This window comes from Microcebus murinus, chromosome 21 (genome assembly GCF_040939455.1).
Source record: "Microcebus murinus isolate Inina chromosome 21, M.murinus_Inina_mat1.0, whole genome shotgun sequence".
Taxonomy (NCBI): domain Eukaryota; kingdom Metazoa; phylum Chordata; class Mammalia; order Primates; family Cheirogaleidae; genus Microcebus; species Microcebus murinus.
The window spans coordinates 39,014,508-39,039,012 of record NC_134124.1 but is presented as its reverse complement, the minus strand read 5'-3'; the positions used below and the strand labels follow the sequence as shown (position 1 = coordinate 39,039,012).

Here is a 24,505-nt window from a genome sequence, read left to right as displayed (position 1 = left end):
CTGTGAAATTTAGGGCATTTATTCCTCTGTACAAATCTCACATTAGTTATTTCTTGAAAAGTAGGAACAGTGCCCCTCCTTTGTTAATCTTCAGTGCCTGAGTGATTAACTTTAATTGTAAGAGGTTCACAGTAAATCATTTGTGGAGTTTTTTTTAACTCCTTTGTCCTTATAGTTGATAGATACTCACTTGTTTGTTGATTGATTTGGCATCTTTTATGCAGCCATATTAATATCTAGTTAGAGCCATTTTTGAATCAGAAGATCATGAGCAGGTGCCAAAAATTCTGTAGACTTTATTTCCTTATGTATAGAGTAGAGATTCTGCCTCTCTCATAGGATAATTTTCAGGATCTAAAATGTTATTGTGGTAACTAACTTGATTCGATAAACTGTGAAATGCTGTGCTGATATAAATGTGATTACTGTTGCTCTGTTTCCTAGATACACATGCAGAATATGAGATTCTGTAACTTTGAATTATAACCTTCATCAGGAACTCTTGTCATAGTAGAATTTTTTACTATGTTTGTAAGTTGCTAACTTACAAACAATAGTATTGTTAATAATGTCCTTGATTCTATTACACTTCTCAAATTGATTATTACTGATGTAAAGCAAAAGTATTGATATTTATATGTTAATTATATATCCAATAGCATTGCTGAACTATCTCATTAGTTTTACTAGTTTGACAATTCTCTCAGATTTTCTATATAGACAGTCATATCTTCTGCAAATAGTAATAGTTTGTGCTCTTTTTTTCCTGAATGCCTCATTTCTTTTTCTTATCTAATTGCATTGGCTAAGGCTTCCAAATGCCAAAATAATGTTGAATTGAACCACTAATAGTGAATTCCTTGAATGGTTCCTGACTTTACTGAGAATGCATCTCAAGTTTTACCATTTACCATGATATTTACTATAGGTTTTATTAAGTTAGAGAAACTCCTTTTAGTTTTCTGTTTTAGGAAAATTTTGAAATTTATGAAACAGAAACAGATTTTCTGTTTTATGAAAATTGTGGTTGAATGTTAAAAACTGTTTCTGCATCCATTGAGATGTTTAAATTTTTTATCCTTTCATAAAAACTAATAGTGTAGTATATTACTAGATTTGTTTTGTGTGTGTTGAATTGTTCTTGTTTTCCTGAGATAATGTCATTCTCTTCTGCCTGTCCCAGGTTAACTATTCTATACCATAGTCAAGAATTTCCAAGGACAGATTACTCAAAGAGCCTGGGTAACATGCTTAGTCTTTATTAAAGACTCATGGGTTACATATACATAAGGGCTTTCAGATGTCTTTTCTATTTCCGATGTTGCAACAGCCAATATAGATAAGATTTTGTTCCAAAGAAGATATTTTCATTTCCTTGTTTGTGACTACAAACATAATAGTTTATCACCCTTATCTATGCAGAAATGCACGAGTGAACTGATTTGTGATGCATCCAGTTTCCCTGCCTATTAGCTTGTATCATTAAGTCTTCCTTAATTTGTGTGTTACCTGAAGATTTAAGTCTTCCTTAATTTGTGTGTTACCATGTGGCCATTTCTACTTCAGTTGTGGGCTTTCTGTCTACTTCTCGTGTTGGGGGACCATGGGAATGTGAGTAACAAAGAAAATAAACACATTAATGAAGAAAAGTTCTGTTTCCTGTTCTAGCTTGAAAGGTAACCATTACACAAAGCAAGGTTTTCTATATGGAATTTTGTTTACAGCCCACAACAACATTGACTTCATTCAACAAATATTTATTGAGCTACTATTAATAAATAGCCAAATACCAGGCCCTGCTAATGTGGTACATCGAAGTTATAATGGCTGATACCTCACAGAAACATAAGACATCTGTTCTACCTTCAAGAGGATGACAGTCAGTCGTTGATTATCACTAATATCTAGGAAGTCAGAGGGCTGCATTCCTCCTGTGTGCCAGCTTCCATTAGAGACCTTGAGATGCCTGTAATGAAAGTGTTTATTAACTCTGATATCATGATCTGACGCATAGCCCACTGGGGAGATAATGCAAAGTGCATACACAAAGTTGAGAACAGTATTATGAGAATAAGGTCACAGTTCCAGCACACAACAGAAGGTAAGTCAGAAATAAGATGCTGTTGGACTCAGAACCATATGCAGCCAGACTAGACTGTCAGTGGGGAAGAGAGAGGTGGGGAAAGGCCTTCTGCAGAATGGATAGGAATCGCAAAAGTGGGTCTGGGGGACATCTCAGGTGAGAGAAACACTGCACCGAAGGCACAGTTGACAACAGGGAATGATGCCACCAGGGGGAACCGCAGCAGAAACTACTCAGTGTAGCTGAACTAGGGCACGTGAGGAGGACGGGAGGAGGGACTGGGAATGAGGAGCCCGAGGCTCACATTTTGGGGCTTCTCTAAGCCAGCCTGCTGAGGAGTTGTGTTTTGTTTCAAGATTTAAATATATATATATATATAAAGGTAATAGATAGCCTTCTTTCACAGTAATTAAGATCGTTGACTGGGAGGGAAAATAGGACGAAATTTAGGAATAGCAACTCAAGAGAAGCTGCTTAATACTGCCCCTCCCATCCCAAGTGGCACAGCGTACAGATAACATTTTTACTTATTTATTTTTTATATTTTAGAGACAGGGTCTCACTCTGTCACCTAGGCTGGGTTGGAGTGCAGTGACATGATCATAGCTCACAGCAACCTCAAACTCTACCTGGGCTCAAGCCATCCTCTTGCCTCAGCCTCCTGAGTAGCTGGGACTACACGCATGCGACACCAAACCCAGCTAGTTTGTTTTTGTTTTTGTTTTTGTTTTCATTTTTTTTGTAGAGGCAGGGTCTTACTATGTTGCCCAGAAATCCTAGCCTCAAGTGATCCTCCTTCCTTAGCCTCCCGAATACTAGGATTACAGGTGTTAGCTGCCATACCTGGCCAGACAACATTTATTTTATGTTTCCAAATACATGGTTTTAGATGACAGAGAATTGTTTTAAGTATTATCATATGGATGGAGCCCCTATTCAAAATCAGGAGTTAGAAAGACATCAAATCATCATGCGTGGCTTTGTTGTTCCAGTTGTCAGACAAGTCAAGGGCTTGTTTTCTTGAGGGAAGCTTGTAAATAGTCAAAGTATGTGGTGCTATCACCAACGAGAACTTTGATGAAGGTTGCCACCAAGATCACCTGGCTCTTAAGTACCACAGCCTTAAAAACAGGGCACGGCTTACTCTTTCTCTTCATCTGGGACCTCACCTGGTTGGGGATGTCCTGGGTCTTGGCCTCAGAGTCCTGGGAGCAGTGGAAGCCGACAGAGCAGGACAGACCAGGGAGGCTGAGGTGGCTCTATGACCATCTCAGGAGGTGTCTGGCTCTGTTTCCTTCTGCCCACTTTGTACCCACCCCCACCATGACCAGCTGCACCACCAGCCTCTCCTGAGGAGAAAGGAGCCCAGCAACTTCTCTCTCACTCCTTTTCATTCTGAAAGAGAGAGAGAGAGAGTGGGTGTGAGTGTGTGGGCGTGTGTGAGCGTGTGTGTTGGAGGGGGCGGGAGGGTGGTGGGTTGCAGGCAGGCCTGAGAACCAGGTGACCCACACGGAGAGAGCCGGTGCAGATGTGTTGTAATACCCTTCCCACCCCGCAGACGTGACTAAACAAGCTCTGTCTGCTTTGAGCAATCAGTGCGTCGTCCGAGCGGCTCCCTGCACGAGCAAGGCCGAGCGAGCAGCAGCACGCTCGGCAGGGAAAGCGGCCGAGCTGCGCGTGCGCAGTCCTGTGCTGCGTGCGCAGTCCTGTGCTGCTCGGCGGGCGCTGGTGCACCCTCTAAGGTGCATTCTTTAGGAAGTGCGACCTTGTGAATTTAAAGAGCCACGGTGACCTGAGCTGCATCTTGGCACAGGAGTAGCTTTCAGACCTCCTTTCATCAGTTTTCAAGAAACTGGGATGCTGAATTGGGAAGTAATGATTTGCTTTAGTTGAGAAGAGAAGTGCAAGGAAAACCCAAATTCTTTCCAACCAGTGCCCAGCCGGGACGCAGGGTGAAATGCGCCCTCCTCGGAGATCGCTGCGGCCCTCTTCCCGGCCCACCTCCATCCGTGAGCCCCACTGGGCCGGGATATCTCTCTCTGCAGTAATCCCTAGTAATGAATAACACTTCTTCACATTTGTTTTACTCCTTAAGATGAGGACTGCCTTCCTCCATGGTCCTGGCTGAGTGTCTCCTCCAGGACTGTGGAGTGGGCAGGGCGGGTTGACAGGGAAGGACTCCAGGCACAGGGTAGGTAGTTCTAGTTCTGCCTGGTGTGCTCAGCCAATAGGGGACAGAGTTGAGACTAAAACCTTGTCCGGCCACAGGCCTGGTACTCTGGGAGAAGGGGGCTGCACAGGGCACCCCGCCAGCGCAGGGGTTCAGAGGAAGATGAAGAAGAGTGTGAGTGGGTGACAAGGACTCCTGTTCATTAGCCTGAGAAGTGAGGGTCACCAAGGAACAGGAGGGACCTGACTCTCACTTCGTCCTTGGCACATACTGCAGAGCCTGTTTGTGAACAAGCTGGGATGTGACCACCTGGCAGGCAGAGCACCTTCCTCCAAGGCCCCGCCTCCTCCTGGGTGCAGTCCTTCACGGCTGGCACAAGGGTGCTCACCGCCTGTCTGTAAATTCCCTTACACCCAAGGAACAGTCACATGGTCTACATGTTGGTTTTCACTAACTCTACCCTGACAACATAGCTTAGAAGTGGTCTAATGACAACCATAGCACCTAACATTTATTGAGTGCTTACTGTGTGCCAAGCACTGTTCTAAACACTTTGTTGGCATCATTTTATTAAATCTTCCCCAGAATCATCCCTTAGAAATTGCCTGCTTGTTTTAACTTAGAGACTAAAAGATAGCATTTTATACCAACAGACAAGCCAGTCTGTCACTAAGCCTGTGCTAGGTGCTGTGCTGGCCCAGGGCACTGCAGGGTGCTTGAGTTTTAAAACAATAAGAAGGAAATAGTGTGTTACAGACTAAGTGAGTAGGCTTGTTCTTCATTTGCTGATTCAACAAGCATATATTGGGCATGATTTACGATTTATTGAGCATTTATTGGTGCTAAGCATTGCGTGAGATGCTGCAGACACAAAACTAATGCACAGTTCCTGATCTTAAGGGGCCAGAACATATTTTCTGCAACAGGTAAACCAGAAGTGTGGTGTGCTAGGACCTAGAACAGAGGAGGAAGGGGAAGATGGAGGTATAAGGAGGGAAGTAGAATCAGTGGTTAAGAACACAGGCTTCTTTCTCCTAAGAAATGAGGTTAATGATGTGACCCGTCTCCCCTTGTAGTGAGGATGGATCTAGATGATGTAGGAGGCGTGGTTAGTACAGTGCCTGAAATGCAGTCGGCAGTTGTTAAAAATTAGTTATTTTGTTAAGAGAGTAAAAGCACTTTGAAGGAGGACCTGAGTCTTGTTCATCTGTCCTTGCACCACGCCCACGCCCCGTGTTAGGGTTGGCTCCCGTGCGCACTAGGACTAGGATGCTGACCCAGAAGCCCTCGCAGATGCAGGAGCAATGTGTGGGGGGAGAGAAGCAGGCCCAGCCAGAGAGAGAACGAGTGGGGGTAAAGCCCAGAGAGACAGAAGCAGCCCGGAGGCGAGCTCGTGGGCTGAGCAGGCTGCGGGGACTGGGCAGGCATCGGGAGGCCCATCTGTCTGAGCGCTTGCTCAGGGTGGCCTCGCTGAGCTGTTCAGCCCCAGCCCTGTACCCGGCTCCCTTTCATCATCCGTGTGAGTGCTCATCTACGCGCAGCAGGACCCATGCCAACGAAAACAAAGAAAATTATCTCCTAGTGGTTATTTATATTGTAAACCTCCTCTGGAGTCATTATTTTTCCTAATCCAGCTTGCAATAATTTCTTAAGAAAGATAAAGTGATTTTTTAGTGTGATTTTAAAGAGTAAGCCCATCCATTAGCTTGCTTTCTGTTACTCTGTTTGGGTTTGATGTTGTTCACAACATGAACTTTCATTTGCCTTGTCTCAGGGTAGTTTGGAACCACTGAGAAGAATCCCTGTTCTGTAAAAATCGTCATCATATAAATACATTAAAGCAGAAAGTCTTGGCCGGGCGCGGTGGCTCACGCCTGTAATCCTAGCTCTCTGGGAGGCCGAGGCGGGCGGATCGCTCGAGGTCGGGAGTTCGAAACCAGCCTGAGCAAGAGCGAGACCCCGTCTCTACTATAAATAGAAAGAAACTAATTGGCCAACTAATATATATAAAAAAAATCAGCCGGGCATGGTGGCTCATGCCTGTAGTCCCAGCTACTTGGGAGGCTGAGACAGAAGGATCGCTTGAGCCCAGGAGTTTGAGGTTGCTGTGAGCTAGGCTGACGCCACGGCACTCACTCTAGCCTAGGCAACAAAGCAAGACTCTGTCTCAAAAAAAAAAAAAAAAAAAAAAAGCAGAAAGTCTTGTCTGAATGACTACAAACTGTCATTAAAATCTTCTGTCTCAGAATGTAGAAGAGGCAGGAGGGAATGCATGGAGCTAACTCTTTAAATATGTTATTTTTTAAACCTCTTTTCCGTTAACCAAAATGTAGCCTTCTGAATTTGGAGCCTCTTGTTTATCAGCAGAGAAGGAAAACAAAAGAAACTAGAAGCAGAAAACTCTGAATTGTTTATAAAATGGGCTTTAAAAAAATATTAAGAGAATGAACTACCCTTTCGTTTTTTGCTCTTAAAAATCCAAGCAATTTCGAGTTATGGCCAATTTGAAAACCTGGAGCACATCTTGAGGCCCAGGTCTCCCACAATCAGAAATGTGCAGCCACAAAGGACAAGTCCAGAATGTTGGCACTTCGAAGCTGTGCACTGTCTGGTCTGGAAGAGTGCTGACCAGCAGAAAGCTGCCTTCTCCATCTTCCCGGGGACAGCTGCCGCCCTATCTTCTCGGCATGGCCCCCCCTCTGCCCAGGCCATCTGTCACCTCCACCTGCAGAGAAGTAGGTTCCGTCTGAATGAGAAAGGAACTTGAGATTCCAGTGGCACACAGTGAAAAGCTTCTAGAGCCTTAGCACTATGCCCGTCTGCTGTGAGCTGGACCGCGCCGGGCCTGCGGCGGCGGCAGATGCCCGTCCTGCAAAGGCATCTATATTTAGGTGGGGGCGCGAGCTTGCCAAGGCCCAGAAAGACATGATGGGTGTCGCCTCAGAACACTGTTGGTCTTGGAGCAGAGGCCTTCAGCGTCCGTCCTCCCATCTCCTGCTCACAGGCAGGCCCTGTTTGCCGCAGGTTAGACACGGTCATGGGGAAGGCGGCCACCCAAAGCCAAGGCAGTCTGGGAGGCATCAGAGCCCTTCCTGAATGGCTGTCCTTCATGCCGGGCGGCTGCGTGCCGCCGGGCGGGGACTGCGCACTGCGCTTCACGGCTGCCGCGCTGCAGGGAGCCGCCCCTCGGCCTCTGTTAGCAGGACACGCAGTGGAGCCTCGCACGGCCCAGGTGTGTCCACTGGCTCGTCCTCTCTCAAAAGCAGATGTCCTAACTCGCAGTGGAAGCTGCTTCCTCCTGGCTCTGCCCTCTGGGCCTGCTGACGGCTTGGCGAAGTCATTATCTGCCATCACTCACGTGGCTACCTGGGGGCTGCGAAGCATCCCTTCCACCCCGGGGAAGGGCAGCTCGGCCCATTTTCCTTAGGCTCAGCCCCGATGCTTCTGCTGGTCTCGGGCCCACACATGTCCTGCCCCCAGCCCAGAAGCTTCTCTGCCTTTTCTTTCATTGCGTCTTGGCAGGAGCCTCCACACTCCAGCTGCACTGGGCTCTCAGCCCCAAGGTCTTCGCTCCCTGTGTCGGCCCAGCCGTGCTGCCTTCTGTTCCCTGGTGGAGCTCCTCCTCCAGGAAGCCCTCGGGAAGGTTTGACTGATATTTCCCTGGGATGTCTTGCTTGGTGGCCTCCCTCGAGGCTCTGCTGACATTTCTGCTGGAATGTTCCCTCCGTAGGGCCTAGACCCAAACCATCCCCTGCAGGCTTAGCTGAGCATGCAGGCCCTCCCCACTCTAGCTCAGGCTACCTTTGGGCCCACCCTCAGATGCCCTGCCTGGCCTCATCGCAGGTTCTCTTATCTTCCCAGCCAGACTGAGGACTTGTAGAGGGAAAGGGCCATCGTGTGTCACTTATTCATCTCTGTCTCCCCAGTGGCACCTAGCGTGGCGCTCAAGTCCCTGTGGGGAGGCTCCAGCTCCTGCAATTCTCAGAGCGTACTGCCTCAGCCCCGCCCAGCGCCGGCTTGCACGGCAGGAGTAGGGGCAGAGCAGGCCTCAGAGCAGGCTCCCTTCGACAGATGGGGGGTGATGACGGTGGGACGGTAGCTCTGCCTGGGGGCTCTTGGGCCAGTGAACGGGGAGACACCTGTAAACCCGATGTGACAGCCCAGGTGTTCAGCAGGAGATTGACGTTTGAGGTACACGGGGTCCCCTGAGGAGGGCTCACCCTCTGTCTGGCCAGGCCACTTGGTAGGGAGTGGGGCGGTCCCCGGGGTGAGGCGCCCTGTGCTCTGACTCTCAGGAGAGCAGTTCCTGCCTTCCCAGGAGCCTCTGCGTCAGCACGGCCTGGCCTCAGGCTCCTGCTGGCTTCACATCCTCGCTCTAGCGGCCAGCCGTGTCCGTCCTTTCTTAAGGATTTCTGCATCCCATTAAAAATGGGCCCCAAAGTTTGTGCCCCTCAGCAGAGAAAAAAACGATTCCATGTGGGATAAGGGAGAGGTCTTTGCCAAACCAGCCACAGGCCACCCGGCACCCCGCTGCGGGCCTCAGCCTCGCGGCTCTGCAGGGGGCACCTCGTGGCTGGCCCCCGGGCTGAGCTGCCCCTCCTGCCTGGTTGCTCAGGGCTGGAGGCACAGGAAGGACTGCTCGGAGCCAGGGGAGCAGGGCTGGAGGGGCACAGGGAGGCCCCAGTGGGTCCGAATGGCTCCCAGGGGGTGAAGTAGGGCAAAGGAAATGTGTTTAAGGACCGCTGTTAGTGAATGCAGCCCTCCTGAGCCACCAGCTCGGTCCACTCAAGCCCTCGCCAGCGTGGACTCAGGGCCACGTGCCCACAGGCCCCACTTTGCCCGCGTCCTGTTCCTGCAGGGGACCAGCTCCTCCCTGACTGCTGTGGTTTTGTCCTGGGAAGAAGCCTGGACTTGGGTTCGCTCTGTGCCTTCCCAGGCCGGGGAGAAGCCAAAGCTTGCATTTCCCAAGTGCAGTGCCACCACACCCCTGGGGAGGACGTGTGTGCCGCGGAGGTCACCGCCCGTCCGTGTTCAGAGCAAGCGCTTGTGTGAGCGCTTCCAGCGGGCGACCACGCAGAGCAGACCCCTCCCCGCGTGTCCAGGGACCTGGCCGGCCACGGGGCCTCTCCTGGTCGGCGAGGGCTCCAGGCCCAGTGCCGCCGCTGACCGCGCTCAGGCCTTGCCTCTCTGGGTCTCGTCCTGCCCAGCCGCAGCTGCGGAGGGGAGCGTGACCTGTGTTAAGGGGATTTCCAGCTCCGAAAGTTTAGGGTTAAGATCGTGCTCTCTCTCTCTGTTTTGTCTTTCTGTTTTTGTTTTAAGAGATGGAGTCTTACTCCCTCACCCAGGCTGGAGTACAGTGGTGTGATCATAGCTCACTGTAACCTCTGTCTCCTGGGCTCAAGTGATCCACCCACCTCAGCCTCCTGAGTAGCTGAGACTACAGGTGTACACCACTGTGCCTGGCTAACTTTTTCAACTTTTTGTAGAGATGGGATCTCACTGTGTTGCCCAGGCTGGTCTCAAACTCCTGGGCTCAAGTGATCCTTCCACCTCCGCCTCCCAAAATGCTGGGATTACAAGGCATGAGCCACCACACGTGCCCAGATGATGATCTTATCTACAATCAGACTGTTGATCCTACCTCTAACTCCAAAATATGATTTGAATCTGTTCACTGCTCTCCTGGTGCTCCCTCTCCCCTGCCCCATGACCTTGTCACTTCCTGCTTAAGGTCAGTGGCTTAGGATAAACCCAGACCCCTCCCTGTGGACCCTCTGATCACAGAACTCTGTCCCCTGCCGGGAGCCTGACCCACCAGCTGCAGGCTCTACCCTGGCCCCTGGAGCACACCAGCCCCTCCCCTCGGGATCCTCGCACCTGATGTCGCCTCACCTGGGGCCACCCTCACTCCGCTCTTGGATGGGCTGGCTCCTTCTTACCTTTCAGTCTCAGCTTCAGTGTCACCTCCGCCAAGAGGCCTTACTCTAGATCCCTTTCCAAGTAGGTGCTCCTCTGTTGCCCCACTTCTCACTCTGTGTCTGTTGTCCTTCATGCTGCTAGGACGTTTTGCAGCTCTTTCCCTGGGTGAGTCTGGTTATGTGTGTCTTTTATCACCTCCACTAGACAGTTGGCTTCCCACGAGCAGGGACCTCCCGAGCACAGGGCCACACCTGTCCCCATCCCAGCTGGCCAGCTGGAGCCTAGCACGGCTCCTGGAGTGTAGCACGTGTTCAGTGAATGTTGCTACATGGGTGGAAAATCCCCCCACGACATCCCTGGCTTTCACCCCGATTTCTCAGTCTCAGGCCCAGTGGCCTCTGAAGGATCTGGATGCTGCGGTGGGGACTATAAAACACCCAGGCGTGCACTGTGACCCCTCGGTTGGTGCCCGAGGGCTGCTCCCACTGCACTGTTGGCGTCTGTGGCCTCAGCACGCGGACTCAGTGACGACGGAGATTTCACGTTCCCTGAGGCCCTGCCTGGGGCCAGGCCTGGCAGGGCGCCCACAACCATCGTTTGGTTCTTCCCGTGGTGGCCTCCGTGAGGCTGGCGGGAGAATGGAGGGAGCCCTTTTCTGAGGGACCACGGAGTCTCTGAGAGATGAGGTGACCTGGCCTCGCAGGCGCAGAGCCCAGGTCTGGACGTGGGAGTGCCCGGCCTGGGCCCGGGCCGTCCTCTGCACCCGGGTCCTGGCCGAGCACTGACCTTGGACAGAGAAGAGGCCAGGGAGGTGTGGGGCGTGGCAGTCCCTGTGTGGGACTTCACATGGCCACGAGGGTCCATCTAGCTGGACACGTGGACCCCAGCGTCATGGGGACCTGGCACGAGGTCGTACGGGGCGATACCATTTCTGTCTTTGTTTCTGAGACAAGAAAACAGAGGCGTGGGGAGGCCAGCCTGAGGCCCCACTCAGCTGGGAGTGGCGAGCAGGACCGGCTCCTGGAAGTCTGGCCGCAGAGGCAGAACTCCGAGCCCCTCTCGTGTGGCTCGGTGGCCGGACGGGAGTCCTTTGCAGGGTGACAGAAGACACGCTGTTCAAACAGGACAGCTTGCCACGTCATATCAATTCTGTTCCGCTCAAACAGTTGGGAAATAAGACGAGCTACAACGCCGGGGAGCCGCACGGGTGTGAAAGGCCCACTTGAGGGCCGCCCCCTCTGTCTTCTCTGGCCTGTTTTGAAAAGGACATAGTTTCTCTCTTATTATATTTTTTGGCAATTATTATCATATAAATACTCTGCAAACTTCCTCCTTTTAAGCTCTATTTCTTTTTTGAATTTTTAAAAATCAAATTTGTTGATGTACATACCATACAATAAAATAAAATATATGTAAAGTATATATTTCTATGAGTTGTGACAAACTTATAGTGGTGTCACCACCACCACAATAAAAATATAGAAGAGTTCTACCACCCTGGAGGGCCTTCCCAATTTGCCCACTACCTGGCCCCATGCAACCAGGATATGCTTGTTTTCTATTATTACTTCTTAGATTTATGTTTTCTAGAATTCCATATAAATGGAATCTTATGGTGGGTACTCTTGTCTGGCTTCTCTTGATCAGTGTAATGGGTTTTGTTTGTTTTTTGAGACAGGGTCTCACTCTGTCTCCTGGCTAGAGTGCAGTGGCATCACCATAGCTCACTGCAGCCTCCAATTCCTGGGCTTAAGTGGTCCTCTTGCCTCAGCCTCTGGAGTAGCTGGGACTACAGGTGTGTGATACCATGCCTGGTTAATTTTTCTAGTTTTTGCAGAAACAGCATCTCACTCTTGCTCAGGCTGGTCTCGAGCTCCTGGCCTCAACAGTCCTCTTGCCTCAGCCTCCCAGAGTGCTAGGGTTATAGGTGTGAGACACTGCACCCAGCCTCACATAATAGTTTTGAGATTCATCCATGTTGTTGTGTGTGTCAGTAGTTTGTTCCTTTTTGTTGCTGAGTAGTGTCCCATTTTATGAATGTGCCATAGCTGTTTATTCACTCACCCACTGAGGAGTGCTCACACTGCTTCCAGTTTGCATCTGTTATAAATAAAGCTTCTGTGAATGTTTGTGTACAAGTCTTTGTGTGGACATGTTTCTTTTCTTCTTTTTTTTTTTTTTTTTAGACAGAGTCTCACTCTGTTGTCTGGGCTAGTGCCGTGGCATCAGCCTAGCTCACAGCAACCTCAAACTCCTGAGCTCAAGCGATCCTCCTGCCTCAGCCTCCTGAGTAGCTGGGACTACAAGCATGTGCCACCATGCCCAGCTAATTTTTTCTATTTTTAGTTGTTTGGCTAATTTCTTTCTATTTTTAGTAGAGACGGGGACTCACTCTTACTCAGGCTGGTCTCAAACTCCTGACCTCGATCGATCCTCCTGCCTCAGCCTCTCAGAGTGCTAGGATTACAGGCGTGAGCCACTGCAGACATGTTTCATTGTTCTTGGGTGATTATCTAGGACTGCAGTTGCTGGGTCCTATGGTGGAAGTATATGTTTAATTTTTTAAGAAGCCGCCAATCTGGTTTTCAAGTCAGCTGTGCCATTTCTGCAGTGTGTGAGAGATCTGGGCACGCCGCATCCCAGCCAGCACTTGGAGCTGGCGGTCCTTTCCATTAGTCATTTGAGTGGGTATGTAGTGGTGTCCCATTGTGGGTTTTATTGTCGTTCTCTAATGAGGATGGATGTTGGACATCTTTTCATGTACTTATTTGCCATGTGTATATCTATCTTCTTTTGTGACATTTCTTTCAAATCTCTTGGCCCACGTTTTCATCGGGTTATTTACCTTATCAAGTTGTAAGAGCTCTTATACTTTCTAGACAAAAGTCCTTTGTCAGATATTTGTATTGCATATATTTTCTGAATGCCTTTGGGTGTTGAATTTTGAAGCTCAGCTTATTAATTTTTTCTTTTATATTATACTTCCTGCTTCTGGTGCCCTAGGAAATCTCTGCCTATTCCCAAAGGCCCACTGATTTTCTTTTATGTTATTTTCTGGAAATTTTATAGTTTTAGCTTTTACGTATGTGTCTGTGATCCATTTTGAGTTAATTCTGGGTGTGGCGTAAGGTAAGCGTGGGTGTTGGGCTTCCTCCGTGTGCGTGTCTCGCTGTCCCGCACCGTCAGGGAAGGCGGCCTTCGCACTCGGCCTTGCTGAGGCCCGGCCTGCGCGTGCGCCTGCTCCTGCCTCTGCGTCTCGCCTCACCTCCCCTCTGTCGGCTCAGGTGAGTGGCTGCAGCTTTGTGGAAGGTCAGAGGGGTGGCTTCTGTCTTGTTACTCCGATGGGGCCCGTGGCAGAGCCCTCAGGACCCCGCGCAGGGGTTGAAAACCTGCCGCCTTCCTAGGACTGAGGCCTGTCCCTGGCCTGAGATTCCAGGTCACCTGCATTTGCATTATTCAAGGTTCCAAAATCCTCTCTTCTCACCAAGTGCAATCTGTGTGTGTGGCATCCTCCTCCTCCTCCTCCTCCCCCGGAGCTCTGAGCTGGCAAGTTTGTCTCCTCCTCTCCTCCCTCTCTCCAGTGTTGACCCCAAAGCCCTTTGAGGTAGAGAACAAACATGCAGAAGTGTCTGCCTTTTTAAAGGGAAACTTTTCAAAAAGTTTTCTAAGGAACTGAAAATAAGAACTGTGCAACAGAAACCATCTTGCAGCCTCCAGCCAGGTCATCTGTCTCAATAACCATGCCGCTTAAAACGTGGGCCAAGCATATAAATCATATCTTGAAAGAACGTATGTTAGTGCCACAAAAATTACCCCGTATTCTTACCACCTAATTTTAAAAATGTGTTTTGAAGCTTGAGCGAATGCAGACAAGCCCTGGGCGCCGCCCTCCTCCCGCGCAGCAGGGCAGCAGGCGCGGCCCAGGCGCCCGTCCCGGGCTTTGCTGCTGCTGCTCTCTGGACGCCAGCCCCCGTTGGATGTCATTTGGTAATTAGCGGCGGAGAGCCCCCAAACCCGCTGCTCCCCGCCTCTCCTCCGACGGCCCCTGCACCTAGGCTGCCAGCACCCGAGAGCAGAGACGCTGGTGCTCATTCAGTGACCCCCCAGAGGGAAGGTGCTAGATTGAGCGGGGCCCAGCTCCATTTTCCAGACTAATAGGAGGGACAGAGGCGGAGCAGCCTGTCACTGTGGGCTGGGAATTCCCGTCCTCTGTTGGAAATTAAGGATTCCATGGCTAAAATGCCAGCACTTCCCTCTTGGCAGGAAGTTTCTTCTGTTGCTTCTCAGCACTTCCTGGGAGGTACAAACAAAAGAAGCCAGCAGGTGCTCAGTGCCTGTGCCCTTCCTGTGGCTGGTGTCCCCCCCCACCGCCAGGTCCCTGGGGCATCAGATCCCAGCCTGTGCTGAGGTTTTCCTGATCTGGTCCTCCGTTTTCCCCTTTTCCCAGCCTCCTAGCTTCTCTGCGCCACTCTCTGCCACTCTCCTGTGCCTCCTCGAAGATCCTGACCCCTGAGCATCCCTCCAGGACACTGTCCGGAGTTTCAGTGTCAGCTTTGCTCTCGGCGGTGGAGCAGGGAAGTCTGCAAGTGCTGAGCAGGTCCCTGCGCCTCGCCGCACAGCCTGGCGGGCGACCTTTCTCTTTCTCTGGGTCTGGGTGCGAGGCACCAGGCTGCTCTTTCAGACATCGCCCTTGTCAGTTGCAGCCCAGAGCGTCTTGGTGGCGGCAGTGGGAGCACGGGGAGCATGTGCCCTCTGGAGGTGGCGCCCGCCCACCTGTGTGCTCAGGTCCAGCCTCTGCCCTCCCCCGTGCGTCTGACTGCTCACAGGCCTGGTCACATGGGGCTCCCCACCCAGCCCCACCACAGGGAGCGGCCCCACCCACCAACGTAGAGCACTTCTGCCCTCTTTTCCTCCCCTCATCCTTGGCTGCTGTGTTTTTGTATAAGTCGCTATTCACATCTCACCAGAGGCCTTGGGCGTGACTCTGTCTTTCTAGTAAAACCTTAACCTTATTCCTGGTCCCCTGGAGTGGTGGGTGTCATGGGCCCCTGCACACTGGTCCTGAAGTGGCTCCTGTGGGCTGGGGGTGGGGAAGGCTAGGGAACTTCTGGAAGTTGCCCCTGAAGTTCTGCATCCCCTCCTCCCACCTTTCTCCCTCCCTGGCCCTCAGCTGCCTGGTCTCTGGAGGGCTGAGTCTGGGTCTTAATTCCTCTCCCAAGTCTGGTGCCAGCTCAGCCCAGGCTGAGGAGGAAGTGTTTGGGCTACAGGTGGGAAGGCAGGCAGGTGTCTTCAAGAGGGCGGCACGGGGAGGGGAGGAGCCATTCGTCTCCACTAAAGGACAGCGACAGGCTTGTGGGTGGAGGGTGAGGCTGGGTGTGGCTGCTGGTGACAGACAGCAAGGGCCCTGGAGGCTTCCTGCAGGGCGTGGGCCTATTCGCCCTTCCTTGTCCGGTGCCGGCACTCTCCCTGCCCTCCCGTCCGTCCCTAAGGCCAGTCGTCCGCCGGCCCGGCAGGCCTCGGCAGGTCACCTCAGCCACCCTCAACCGAGGGGCAAAAGGACCTAAGAGCTTTCCGTGTTGGACTTCCTGTGAGAGGGCAGGGTGGCTCATGTCCCCCTGGTGTGATGGGGTAGGGGCTCCAGGCAGGAATCTGGGAACCAGGAGGTCGGAACCTGGGCCTTTACCCAGCGCCGCTTCCCCGGCCCTCTCTGGGGCGTGGGCCGTTGCACAAGCAGACCTGGGCCAGGCAGTGTCAGTGGCCTGTGGGGAGTTTCCCTCTGGGGACATCCCCCTCAGCTGCCATGACAGAGCGTCCTTTCTGACAGGCATCCTGCCTGGGGCCCTTACCGCTCCCCAGCGTCGCCTACCCGGGGCCTGGCCCAGGGCCAGCCTGTAGTGGGGCTCAGGAAGGAGGAGGGGGGGCATCAGTGGCCTGGGCCAGACTTCCCTCAGGAAGTTGGCCCGCTGCCCTCCCCACCATCCTTCTGGGCCTTGGGGACCAAGGGCTTCACTTGCCGGAGGCCTCAGCAACCAGCTGGCCTGAGGGCCCCTTCCTTGACTGTTTGATTCTTGCGTCTTATGTTCATACCAACCCCCCCTTTATTCTCCACCTGGAGTCACACCCAGAGCAGACGGGCCAAATCATGGTTCATTCAGAACGTCTGTGTTGGGCCAGGCCCATGCTCGGGCTGGGGGCACAGTGGTGAGCAGGCAGCACGTGGTCCCGTGGGGAAGGCAGGCAGATGCAGGCTATGCGGCGGTGAAAACTCTCGGTGGGCACTGGAGGAGCCAAGTGGGTGGAGAATGAGGAGCCCGGACCCCGATGGGTGAGCAGGGAAGGCGCTGCAGCCCCCGCCACGGGGCAGCGTGTGGGACGGGCACCAGGGAAGGGTCTTCTATGCCAAGGGGGCACATGCGGGAGGCCTGAGGAAGGGGCGAGCTTGCCAAGCTCCGGGCCAGGAGGAGGCCGGGGCCAGAGTCTGGAGAGGGAGGCAGGGTCTCGGGAGGTAAGCTCGGAGGCAGCAGCAGCACCGGGCCTTGGGGTGGAAACCAGCTTGGATTTCACTCTCCCGTGTGCGAGGGGGAGCCTCTGAAGGCTGTAAAACCTGGGGAAAGACAGGACGGGGCTGTTTCCTGAGAAGACCAGGCTGGTGCTGTGTGAACGGAGCAGCGCCGGAGGGCCTGTGAGCCGGGATAGCCAGTCACCACCACCTGTGGGGACGACAGGGCCTGTTCTCTCCAGAGCCTCGAGAGCCTGCGGCCTGCCCGCTGCTGCTCCCCACGCCTGCCCCTGCCTTCTCGCCCACACACCCCCTCCGGCCTCACAGGCCCAGCATGGCCCCCAGTCTGCTGCCCTCTCTCTGGCCTCCTCGCCCTGGGCAGCCCGGCCTGGCCCACCTCTCCTGGAGGCATGTGTCCCTCTGTGGCCTGTCCCCTGAGTCTTGCGTGGAATCATTTTCAGATGTCCCCTCTCCTTTTTCTCCCTCAGTCCCCACAGCCAGCTCCTGGCAGTGCGCAGGAAGGGCTCACTGAGTATCAGGCCCCTGCCGTAGAATAAACGGGCTCAGCGTCCCCCATTGTTGCCATGGGTTTGAGGAAGATCCTGACCACCAGAGAGGCAAAAAGGAAAGAACGACCCCCGCCGTGCCTAGTGCCGAACTGCGGTGAACGGCTTTTGAGGGCACGAACGCGCCCGAGGGCAGGAACGCGCGGCTGCTGTGTGGTCCCTGCAGAAGCGCGGCGCGGCCTTCGCCCTCCCCCCGCAGACTGCGTCCTGGCGGGGAAGTCTGCCGGGGAAGCCGCGGCTGTCCTCACCTGGTCCGCGGCACGCAGCCCCCGGCCCTCTGTTGTCTCAGCAGACCGCGCACCTGAGGGGCCTGGCGGGGAGGTGGGAGCAGAGCCGCTCGGAGAGTCTGGATGCTTCCATCTTTGTAGTGAAAAAATAAATAAATAAATGCCCAAACTGGGTTTCAAAAACTGTGGTATATTTAAACATTTACATTTAACAAATGAACACTTTTAACACACACCCACACAGAAATATAATTTTGCCAGTCACAAGGTGACTACAGTGTTTATAAAAGAAGCAGCTTGGGTCATGCATGCTGCAGGCAGTGTGGTCCAGAAATGGGACACAAGTTCGAAACTGGATGACAAACAGCTCCTTTCAGACCGTCTGTCTCGCTTGGAGACAGTTAAAGCTTGAGGCCCTTTGGGTGTGTGCGGTCCAGCCTGGACCTTCTTCCTGGCTCCTCGTGGAAGGTCCCCTCCCCCTGACTCAGAGTGGCGGCCCCGCCCCGCCCTCTTCCATCAAGCGCAGCAGCCGGGACACTGTCGGCTCTGGTCAGCGCTGACCAGAAGGGCCAAGCCCACCCCTGCCAGCCAAGAGCCAAACAGGCCCGTGCCAGTCCCGCCCCTGGCCAGCCCACAGCCTGGGCCCTGCGCGGTTCCAACTCCGCCTCCTGAACTGGGTGTGAGGACAGAGGTTGGGCCCCGGGAGCCAGAGCAGGTCGGAAGCTGGCCTGGCTGCTCCCGTGCCCCGGGTTTATTTGTGGCCTGGCTGTGCTGTTGGTTTTGGGGCCCCTCACCGCACCTGCATCGTAACAGGCAGTGCATGGAGCAGGGGCGGCTGGGGTCCAGAGAGCAGATTTCAGAGACTGTCCTTAATCATTTTTTTAGAAGGAATTATGTCTAACAATTAGGAAGTGGTGAGAGAAAGTGGGAAAATCCTCTTCCCTATCCCTTGCTAGCTCGGTCTCCTTGACAAATTCTGTAATTTCTCTGAGCTTCAGTTCCCTACTTTGTAAAATGGGGCAGTCACATCATTGTCCTTGGGCTGTTGAGAAGACTGAGTGGAAGCAGGGGTTTGGCTGAGTAATATTCCACTGTATGGATATTTGTTTCTCCATTCATCAGTTGATAGACATTAGGTTGTTTCTTTTTTCCTATTACAAATACTATTTTTTATTTTTATGCATACTACTGTACTATAAATATTACTATGAATGTTCGTTTACAAATTTTTGTGTGGACATACGTCCCCGTCTCATTGGACATGAGACCCCGTCTCATTTCCCAGGACTAGAATTATTATGCCATATGATAACTCTGTTTAATTTCTTGATGAACTGCAAGACATTTTATAAGGTAGCTGGACCACTTTCCATTTCCATCAGCAATGTATGGAGGTTTCTGTATGTCCATATCCTTGTCAACACTTGTTATTATCTGACTTTTTTATTGTAGCCATCCTAGTGAAAGTGAAGTGATATCTCATGGTTTTTATTTGCATTTTCCTGATGACTAATGATATTCGAGTACCTTTTCATGTGCTTCTTATACCTTTTTTGGAGAATATTTATTCAATTCCTTTGCCCATTTTTAAATTGAGTTATTTGTCTTTTTATTATTGAGTTGTAAATGGTCTTTATATATTCTAGATACAGGTCCCTTGTCAATATGATTTGCAAATATTTCCTCTCATTCTCTGGGTTGTGTTTTCTCTTTCTTAATAATGTCCTCTGAAGCACAAAAGGTTTTGAGTTTGATGAAGTCTGGTTTATTTGTATATTTGTTTTGTTGTTTGTGCTTTTGGTTTTCTTTTTTATTTAGGTTTTTAAATATGTAAAACATATATGATTACCAACTAAAAGGCATGCTCAGAGCAGTCCCAGCTCCATCCCTACCCACCCCCTCTAGGTAGGCATCTAAATTAATTTCTGACTTTATCATTCCCGCGTTTATTTTTGAAAAATTAAAAACTTCCAGTTTTTTCTTACACAAAGGTGGTATTCACAGATACTCTGCATTTTTCTTTCTTTCACTAAATAAATCCTGGACATCAGCCCACATCCGTTGGCTACATTCTTCCTCCCTGTGCTTCAGGGCCACAGCAGCCCGGGAGTGGGGATGCAGGGGCGGTGCTGGCCGCGGGGCTGTGGAGGAGCCCTGGGCTGTTTCCAGCCTCTTCCTGTAACAAGCTGTGCAGCAGTGAACAGTGTCCTTTTGTGTCGTGGAGGTGCAGCTTTAGGATAGACTCCTGGAAGGGAGATGGCCGGGCCAAGAGCTAAGGCACAAGTAATTCGGTCGGCTGTTGCCAAATTTTCCTCCACGGGGGTTGTGCTGTTTTATATCCCACAGGCTCACAGACAGAAAGCTCAGGATTTTTGCCAATTTTATCTTGGTGTGGCTTTTTAAAAAATCGACTTTATTGAAGTGTAATTTACATACAATAAAATGCACCCGTTTAAAGTGTCCAATGTGACAATTTGTGGCCGATGATCTACTTTTTTTTTTTTTTTTTTTTTTTTTACCACAGATGACTTTTGCCCCTTCTAGGATTTTATATAAATGAAATCACATAGAATGTAGTCTTTTATGATAGGCTTTTTAAACAAATTGTGTATAGTGAAAGTGTACAACATGATGTTTTGACATATGTGTACATAATGAAATGGTTACTGCAGACAAGGTAATTAACACATACATCATCTCACATAGTTACGTCGGGGGAGTGGATTGGTAAAAGCACCTAAAATCTACTCTCTTAGCAAATTTCCAGTATGCAATACGGTGTTGCTAACTATAGTCCTCATGCTGCACCTTAGGTCTCTAGACATTCGTACTACATAACCACAACTTTGTATACTTTGACCTCCATGTCCCCGTTCCTGCCCGGCCCCGTGTCGGGCTGCTTTGACCCGGATACAGATGCTGAGATTTGTACCTGTTGTTGTGCATGTCAGTACTCCGCTCCTCTGATGGCTGAGTAGTAGCCATTGTATGGATATACCACAGTTCGTTTCTCTGTTTTCCTATTGATGGACATTTGGGTGGATTCTAGTTTGTGCCTGTTGTAAATAAAGCTGCCACCGACATTCTTGAACAAGTCTTACTGTGGACATAAGTTTCCACTTGGGAGGGGGGGTAAATAGGAGTGGGGTGGCTAGATCACTTGGTAAGTGTATGTCTAACTTTGTAAGTCACTAGAACTTTCTCCACTGTGGCTTTGCCATTTTCCACTCCTGCTAGGAGCAGCGCGTGAGTTGCAGCTGCTCAGAAATTGGTGTTGCTAGTCTCCAGTTTCAGCTGTTCTAAGAGGCAGGGTGCGGTGTCTCTCTGCAGTTTGGATTTGCATTTCTTTGAGTACGATAGATGCTGAGCATCTTTTCTGGTTCTTATTGGTCATTGTATTTCCTCTTTTGTGAAATGTCTGTTTAAATCTTTTGCCTCCCCCCCCTTTTTTTTTGGTGAACATGACAGGGACAGATCTTTTGCTCATTTATAAAACCAGGTTGTCTGTCTCTTTATCATTAATTTGTAAGACTTCTTTACATATTCTGGATACAAGTCCTTTATATACATAGCATAGATATTTTCTCCTAGTCTGTGACTTGCCTTTTCGTTCTCTTAGTGTATCTTTCCAAGACCAGAAGTTTTAGTTCTTGTGAGATGCAAGACAGGTTTTTCTTCTCTGGTCAGTACTTTTCATGTCCTAAGAAATCTTTGAATATCTCTTATTACTGTGATGAGTAGGGTTGAGCACTTTCTCTTATGTCCAAGGGCCATTTGTGTATCTTTTTCTGTGAAATGTCCATGTTTTTGGCCTGTGCTTTCAAAGTTTGTTTATTGGTCTTTTTCTTGATTTCTAAGAGCTCTTTGTCCGTGAAAGATTAGCACTTTATAGTATTTTGCAATGTTTTCTCCTAGTTTGTAGTTTGTATTTTCGACTTAAAGTCGTCTTCTGTGTAAAATTGCATGCATGTCTTTTACAGTGTCCATCTACGTTTGCATCTAGTATCATGGTTTCATTTCTTTAACAGTTGGATCTCTATTCCATTTGGAGTTGATTCTAATGTGCCGTGGAAGGCATGGAATCAATTTTGTCTTTTTCCAAATGACTACCCGTTTGTCCCCATATCATCTATTAAAAAGTCTATCTGTTTCTAATGATTGGAGATCACCCCCAGACCTTGTTCACTCAAATCCTGGGCTTCCACGTGGACTTCCTCTGTCTCTGCCACATTGGCCCATCTGTCCATCCTTGTGCCAATGGGCCTCTCTTCCCTGGGGACTTCATGATACATCTTACCATAAGGTGGGGACACTTCACCACTCTTCTGTTCAGAGGGTTTCCTACGGGTCCTTGCTTATTTCTTTCTCCAGATTTTAGAACCATCTTGGCTAGCTCCTGAAAAGACACTTGATTTTTTTTAAAAATTGAGATTGCGGGTGGGGAATGGTGGCTTACACCTATAATCCCAGCACTTTCGGAGGCTGAGAGGGAGGATCACTTGAGGCCAGGAGTCTAGACCAGTTTGGACAACATAGTGAGACCTCATCTCTACAAAAAAAAAAAGTTTAAATTAGCCAGGCATGGTGGTACATACCTATAGTCCTACCTAGTTGGGAGGCTGAGGCAAAAGGCTCACTTGAACCTAGGAGTTGGACTGCATAGCTCCCAGCACTCCAGCCTGGGCAACACAGGATCCTATCTGCTAAAAAAAAAATAGAGACTATGTTAAATTTCTAAATTCACTTTGGAAAAGCTAAAAACTTATTGCTGTGGAATTGACCTATGTTAAAACAAGGAGTGCTCTCCATTTGCCCAAGTTTAATTTTATGTCTAAGTTAGATTCTTGGGAAGACTTTTGCAGGACTGTTCCAGAGGTTTGTTTCAGGTATATTTTGTACATTTAATGTTAGGTTTATGCTGTAGCATTTATCTTTTTCATTACTCTTATATTGGGCTCTTCTCTTTCATTCTGTTTTTGAACTGAATGTTGTTTTCACTGTATATGGGGGAACCTGTAATTTGTTGTCAGTTTTCCATCTTGCTATCTCACTGAATACTCTTTCATTTTAGCATTTATTTTCTTGGGTTTTCTAGGTGTACCTTGATGTTACCTACAAAAAATGATCACTGATCTCTTCCTTAAGGGATGAAGATTTGTATTACATATTGCCAAATCTCTTTGAAAAAATATGGTACCAATTTATACTCCTCCCGTGGCAGCGTTTCGTCATACCCTTGCCAGCACTTGAGTATTAGCATGTAAGAAGCTCTTTGCCCATTTTCTACAGCACTCATTCATTAGGAGGAATTCACCGCACCCTCCTCTGTGCCAGGGCTGTGCTGAGGATGCAGTAGGGAGCCACAGAGCTCAGCCACTCTCTGCGAGTCCACGTTCTAGGAGATGAGGCTTGTTTCTTGAGGTTCATAATGAAGACGGCTGCTGCCCTCTGAGCCCAGCTGATGGGAAAAGGCCAGGCTGCTCTAGTGGAGAGCCCGTCCCTGGCCAGGGACTCGTTCTGGAAAATCTCAAGAGGTTATGTAAAAGCCATCGCCCTCACCTTCCCTCTGTAGAGCTGTGTCACAATAAGCCCTGCAGGTGTCTTGTAGGATCCCCTGCACAGGCCAGGCAGTGCCAGCAGCAGCAGCCCTACTTGATTGGCTGAATCTGTCCAGGAGCAAGGGCCCACCAGGTGCCCTCCTGGGCCAGTCTCAGGCAACCCAGTCGCAGTCCCCGCCCCGCCTCTGCCAGGCAGGTTTGGGCTGAGCACTGAGGAGCCCCTGCCCCATGGCTGAGATCTGTTGAAATGGATAGAAGCTCCCCGGAGGCTCCTACTTTCCCTTGAAGCCGAAGCTCGGCCCCCAGAGACCCCTTGTGAATCACCCTTGCCCATGTGCAGAGAGCACTCATTGGCAGCAACCCTGTCCTGCCCTGCCCCAGCTGGCACCCTCCAACCCCCACCCCAAGAGGCTGGGTGGGAGGTCCCAGAGCGCTCCACCCAGGAGGCTCGCCCACCTCATTCTGCTTCCTTTTGGCCCAGGGCTCTCTGACCTCAGCCTCCACATACCCCTGCTCCCAGCACTGCAGCTTGCTTGCTGTGTGATCCAGGGCCAGCTGCCTTGCTTCTCTGGGCTTTTTCCCTTATGCACCTCACAGGTAGATGTGAGGCGTAAAAGAGGGAGTATTTGAAGCAGGTCTACACAGTGTGTGGCACAGAGAAGACTCCAGGAACATGTGTTCATTGAACAAGAGAGTGAAACAATAGATGGGTTGTGCTGGCAAACCTTCCAGTGGCTTGGTTTCCATTTAGACCATCACAGCCCAAAGATCAGATCCAGGGACTTCTAAATGCAGCCTCTGTTGGAAATGCAGCCAACACACCCTACGTCACTGGATCCCACCCTCGGGCATTTGCAGCATGCCCAGGATGAGCTTGGTGGGGAGCTGGGCCCAGAGAAAGGGGATTTGGGTCCTGGACCCTAGAGCCCCCCTTCCATCCCCAGCCTTGCTTGTGCCGGCATGGGAATCTCTTCAAAATCCCTCCTGGGGTCCTCGGACAGCCAGGCCTTCTTCGGAGAGATGGAGGGGCAGCAAGAGGGACGCCCACCACCACCCTCACCCCAGGCAGCTGGGGCCTTACGAGAGAGGAAATTTCCTTCTCTCTTTATTTATTTTCCACATCTTTGACTTTGAAAGCCAAGCTGGTGTTGATATTTACCTTGGCCAGGGCTCCCATCTCCCCAGGCCAGCCTCGTGTAAACACACTGTTCCTTCTCTCAGCTCTGCTAGAGGTGGCCTTTTGCAACCAATTCTAGGAATTTTTAAGGCTGAAGGCATAGGTTCAGGAACCAGCCCTCCAGGGAGCCAGGGTGCAAGGGGCCCTGGGACCTGCCATGCCAGCGGCTCCCTCTCCAGGGATTCATGCCAAGGGCCACAGGAATGAGCCGGGGCAGGGCAGGAGCCTCCCCCACACAATGCCTTGCTCCTCCTCATGGCCATGCCCCGGGCGGCCCTGCTCTCCCGTGTGCACACGGAGGGACGG

General features: G+C 50.7%; 1 protein-coding gene across 1 annotated transcript in view; it reads left to right on the top strand.

Moving 5' to 3' along the window:
* Positions 1-24,505, top strand: part of ATG7 (autophagy related 7) — a 256,593-nt gene that overhangs the window by 231,208 nt on the left and 880 nt on the right. The gene's annotated exons all lie outside the window — the stretch shown is intronic.